The sequence below is a fragment of the Oncorhynchus tshawytscha genome, linkage group LG02, assembly GCF_018296145.1.
Source record: "Oncorhynchus tshawytscha isolate Ot180627B linkage group LG02, Otsh_v2.0, whole genome shotgun sequence".
NCBI classification, from domain to species: Eukaryota; Metazoa; Chordata; class Actinopteri; order Salmoniformes; family Salmonidae; genus Oncorhynchus; species Oncorhynchus tshawytscha.
Window position 1 is genome coordinate 43,636,929 of NC_056430.1, and position 6,131 is coordinate 43,643,059.

Consider the following 6,131-nt stretch of genomic DNA (forward strand, 5'->3'; position numbering starts at 1 on the left):
CTCCCTCACTCTCTCCATCCATCCTGGCTCACAGCCAGACGATGCGCTTAAAAGTGACCTCGCCCAGATGCACTTCTCTCTGTCTCCTTCTCTCTCTCTCTCTCTCTCTCTCTCTCTCTCCGTTCCCACACCTCTCCCTTCCTGCTCAGCCCTTCCCTCAGGAAGAAGTTGCTATTTCGTGTTTAAAAATAGAAACTGGAAACAAAGACCTCTGGATGGTAAACCTGAGAGGGCATGGGGGAAGAAGGGAGGGGGAGGGAGGGAGGGATGGGAGGGAAGAGAAAGACAAGTTTCTCATGATGGGATGACACAACCTATGAAAGGATGCATTTGTTGTGCATGTGTGTGTGTGTGTGTGTGTGTGTCTATTCTAGCTTTAAACAAAGCACAGTGTAAGGATCAGACTGTATCTTCCTGACCTACAGAATGAGACTTGAGTGCCAGGTCTGAATTAAAACCTGCAGTTCTTGTAGCTGTCTGGCTCAGTCCAATGCCAGTTGGGCCACTGAGAGGACAGCAGGCTTCTCTAATGCAGATTTAATTGACCTATCGTGGCGCACCTCCACGGGTCTACCCTAGGACTGACTGCCATCCAGTGCTCCAATCAGCTGACAACATGCCAGAGACAGGGATCACTGGAAAAGAGGCCATATGGCCCAAACACAGTGTGAGGAACTGGGATGGGATGGTCGGGTGGACAGGGGTGTGTGTATGCGTGTGTGTGTGTGTGTGTGTGTGTGTGTGTGTGTGTGTGTGTGTGTGTGGCACGTCCACACACACACACACACACACACACACACACACACATATATATATATATATATATATATATACATACATACTGGGTATGTATAGGTGCACCTGTAAGCTCTAAACTAAGCCAACACAGTTTCTGGGTTTGACTCAAGACTGGAATCAAACAAAAGGCCTGTGAGGTAATGGTGGGGAAACATCTAGGATGTGTGTACAAACTCCCCTGGGGAGCAGGGTCTATTGGAGCAAACCTGTAATGTTTGACTTGATCCAGTTCAGATGTCAGCCATTAACATCCAGAAGCCATTCAGCATTGAGACACTGGAGGTCTGTTCTGCTACCAGTCACATCAGTGGAGTAACAACAGAGTTTTACATGGAATATCAGCACCTGGTGGTGAAACATATGTACTGCAACACAGAGAGAAATCACAATCCACCACTAGAACACAAGACCTCCAATAACCACTAGACTCATGAAGACAAAGAAGTATCAGGAGAGCTTCAGGTATTCGAAAACCACAGATCCTCCTGGAGGGGAATAGTAATAGAAAATCGAAATAAAAAATTCTAACCACAAATAGGTACTAAGTAGCATAACAAATCAAAGTCCAAGCAATTGTGTGGGTTTGAAAGTTAAAAAGCTTTGAATGTGTGAGCTAAGATATTATTAAAATACACCACTAGACTCAGTCTGGTACTGTTGCCCAATTCCAAATGGACTCCTAGCCCCTTCTCGATGGGTACTTGTGTAGATTGGAATAGATTGGATAGGTGTTAGCAATGTTAATGCCCTCTTGACAAACATGTGGAGCTTTTGCTTACATGTCTTTATAGCCTGACGACATCCGACTCCAGGGTTCCGGTTTCCTTTTATGACGAAGCATTGTATTTTTTGTGTGTGTGTGTGTGTGTGTGTGTGTCGTGTGTGTGTGTATGTGGTACAATCTTATTGTGATGGAGCTACTGTAGATATGCCTCTCCCAGAGCAGTAGATTAGAAATGGAAACAGTTTAATGTATACTGAACAAAGAAATGTAACCAACATACAACCATTTCAAAGATTTGACTAAATTTCAGTTCATATAAGGAAATAAGTCAATTGAAATAAATTCATTAGGCTCTAATCTATGGATTTCACATGACTGGGAATACAGATATGCATCTGATGGTCACAGATACCTGAAAAAAATCTAGAGGTGTGATTCAGAAAACCAGTCAGTATCTGGTGTAACCACCATTAATCTTGTGTGAGCGCGACACATCTCTTTCGCATAGAGTTGATTAGGCTGTTTATTGTGGCCTGTGGAATGTTGTTAAACTCCGCTGTACAAAGTTGCTGGATATTGGCAGGAACTGGAGAATGCTGTCATACAAGACGATCCAGAGCATACCAAACATGCTCAATGAGTGACATGTCTGGTGAGTATACAGGCCATGAAAGAACTGGGCTATTTTCAGCTTTCAGGAATTGTGTATAGATCCTTGCGACATGGTTCCGTGCATTATTATGCTGAAACATGAGGTGATGGCAGTGGATGAATGGCACAACAATGGGCCTCATGATCTCATCACGGTATATCTGTGCATTCATATTGCCATAGATAAAATGCAATTGTGTATGTTGTCCGTAGCTTATGCCTGCCTATACCATAACTCCACGGCCACCATGGGGCACTCTGTTCACAACGTTGACATCAGCAAACCGCTCGCCCACACGACACCATACATGTGGTCTGTGGTTGTGAGGCATTTTGGACGTACTGACAAATTCTCTAAAACATAGTCGGAGACGGCTTATGGTAGAGAAATGAACATTAAATTCTCTGGTAAAAGCTCTGGTGGACACTCCTGCCAAATGCACACTACCCCAAAAACATGAGACAAAACTGCATATTTCAGAGTGGCCTTTTATTGATCAGTGTCGATCAGTAGCAAATAATATGGTAATAGATCTATGTTTCTATGCTTCTGCATCCAAACCCTGATCTGTAAGGTCATTAGTGAAAGCTGAGTATATATGGGGTCAAATAAAGTCAGTGGGGGCAGAATTTTCTCAGTTCTACAGATAACATTTTTAAATCAAATTATGTCTAATTAATTTGTTTGTTGAGTGCAATTCAGACAAGGATCCTTCGTTCCCTCTTTCCCTCCATTCCTCCATGCAGGCTACCAATTAAGACCAACTTCCTTCCTTAATAGAACAATGGAACATTTTGTAATTCTATTATTAGATAAGGAAAGAGATTATCGTTTTTTAAGACTGTATGTCCGTCTGTCTGTCCGTCTAATAATGATGCTATCACTATTGTGATCCACAGCCGTGCTCCTCTAGTATTTCTATTCAACAGGAATTTTTCACTCTCCAAATCATCTGAGTTCAGTCGTTCAGTCCATCCGTCCGTCCGTCAGTCAGTCAGTGTGTCTGTCAGTCAGTCAGTTAGTCAGTTAGTCAGTCTGTGAGGGGGGTCTTTGTTATAGTTCCAGCTGACATCTGTCCAGTGGTGCTGCTGTGTTTAAGCTGTCCCAGAGATGGCCTGCTGGGGGGGAGAGAAGAGGGACAGATGTTCCCCTCTATAGCCCTTATGTAACGCAATCAAACACAGGCCACAGCCCAGGTACTGATACACACACATATGCACAGTTGCACACACAAATATACACCCGCACACACGCAAATGCGCACACACACACACACACACACACACACACACACACACACACACACACACACACACACACACAGGGTAAACACAGCTACAGCTAATACAGCCCTGTCTAGGTTAAATAATATGCCCCAACGTCACATGACATGATAGCTCATCATATGTATTTGGCCCTGCAGTGTAAGAGGATGTTTGCCCTGTAATCTGATCACAGGTCAGTTATGCATTCCCCCCTTAATTATGTTTAGGATTGGAGGTGGATAAACCAATCCTAGATTTGTGTTTTAATACCATTTCTACCCAAAGCATGTTGGGCCTACACTACACACTGTCCTCCCTATATGCAGGTGCACAAAAAACCACACAAGAGATAGGTTATTAGTTTGCTCCACTTAGACAGCAGGTAAATGAAACTCAGCTAAAGCAAAAGGCTATACATGTTGATTTCCACCCACATGTATAAGCAGTGAATAGGCCTAGTTAATTAAACGTGTGTCCTTACACAGAGGCCTTGCGGATGGATGAATCAGAACGCTCAACAAAATACTCTCCCATGAAAGCCAAGGGACCATTGGCTGGTTTGGTGACATGACCTGATTCAGATAAACAAACCGATCCCCTGAATTATCTCTCCATGACCAGTCACTCACTCTCACTTCAAGGAGCGCTAGTATCATCCTCCCTCTCTCTAGGATCATTTACAGTACCAGCCATCTCTGCCCGCAGCCCCCTGGCCTAACAAAACAACCCTGCTAACAACCATTCAATAGCTCGTTTGTCTCCTCTACAGCTCGATATTATGTCAAACATCACAACTACCTACAAATACGTACATGTGATGGGTGTGTGGAATAAACGACTGTACTTTCCATAGATTCTGGCCCTGTTTATAATTTGCGCAGAGCAGCAAAAAATCACCCACCGCAGCATCTTTCAGCGACGCGCAGAGCATTGGGCTCGGCTCGGCCCAATTCCCGGCCAGGAACGACTGCAGATTAACGACAAGGCCAGGGCTTTACCGACAACCTCTACCGTCTTTACCGAAGACGCAGCATCCCTTCACATCATAATTTCAACTCCCCATCTCCAACTCTTCATAAACCCGCTAGCCGCTAGTCAATATTATTAGAAGCCTGTTAGATGAATATAGTGCTGCTGTTGCTTACCTGTGCCGTGACAGTAGAGATATCGCTGTTTCTTCTCCTCCTCTCCGCGATGTGTGTCAGCTCTGCAGTAGCGTATGCTGTGTATGAGAGAGTGTGTGTGTCTGTGCTCTCTCCTTTCGTGTAATGCGGTACAGGTCTCTCATGGATTCTCTCCTACCTCTCTCGCTCTCTCCGTTTCTTATTCAGTCTCTCTCCCTGTTCCTCCTCTCTCCCTATCCGTTAAGCCTCAATCGCATCTTCGACTGGAGCACGCTGCTATCGGGAGGAGTGCAAGGCGCGCACCCCGGGTACCACTGGACAGGTGTTAATGGGGGTTGAGGGGGAAGGGAGGTAAACTGGTGACAATAGAAACCTTCTGGTGCGGTGTTATTTGTTGAAGGAGAGGTGGAGGTTACAGTGAATAATTAGGTCATATTTGGTTGAGACGTTGATCAATGAGATTACAACCTATATTCACCCACTCAAAAAGACAGCCCAAAGTTAGTTGAATTTCCAATGTGTTATCACTATGCTTTCAGCCATCGAAAAGCACAACTAAATTCCAATGGAAAAACAAAGCTAGATATTTGGTTTAGTTGTCACCCAAATGTCTATCACTGTGCTTTAAACCATTTCAAAGCACAGCCATGTTCAAATGGGAATAAAATATCAGATATTTTGTTTATTTAAACAACATATTGTGTTATCACTGTGCTTCATCTACAGTGGTGACCCTTCATTCATCACCTGTTTTGAGCCCCATATTTGTTGTAAAAAAAAAAATTGGGGGGGTTGCCTGTTTTGCATGTTATTTTGTAACTTGTCACATACAATTTGCAAACAATGTAGAATAGAATATATATATATATATATATATATAATTGAGTTAATAAAGCTGTGGTGGTGGGGCAGGCCAGCAGAAAATAGGAGCATTTCACCGTGATTGGCTCAGCATTGCACTGTGATTGGCTCAGTGTTCTGTCTCTCATGGGGACACTACGTCACCTGTCATTAGTAAGGATAGACATCAAGAATGTGAGCCCTTTGGGTCTTGCCATAGACTTATATTATAAGTGCCCTTCCAAGAAGGCTCAAGGTTATTGGCCACAGATAAAATGATGTCAAATCACATTATATCTACAGTAGCTTTGATGTCAACATCTTACTTTCAAAATCTTAGCTAGCAGTCATCATCATCAATCAAGTAGACAATCCACTGGCAAATCCTTTTTAATCCTTGTCATATGAAGTGAAATAATGAAGATAAATTATAGATAAAACGTATCGGTGCTCATCGGCCAGGTGGAAATCGCAAATTCAACAATTAGTTATTTGGAAGGAATCGGTGACAGTGGTTAACCGCAAGCATTGTAACTGGGAAGTTGGAATAAACGCGCACAGACTGGGAAAATACGGTTTGAGTGGTCATCCAACTCGGAATTGTAAATCTTTCGCTTCCTTTGATGACAAAATTTGCCAACGAAGGACCGTCGCGCCCAACAAGTCGAGTCCAAAAATGTTTTATATGCTGCTGCATAAGTGATGTAATATGCCAGGGAGATATGGTC

General features: G+C 43.4%; 1 protein-coding gene across 2 annotated transcripts in view; it reads right to left on the reverse strand.

Moving 5' to 3' along the window:
• Positions 1-4,861, reverse strand: part of LOC112244826 (neurofascin-like) — a 158,300-nt gene extending 153,439 nt beyond the window's left edge. For both annotated transcript variants that reach the window (XM_042299272.1, XM_042299261.1), the window contains exon 1: positions 4,585-4,861. The gene's annotated coding sequence lies outside the window, so the exon portion shown is untranslated. The remainder of the gene's footprint in view (positions 1-4,584) is intronic.
• Positions 4,862-6,131: the final 1,270 nt, after the last annotated feature.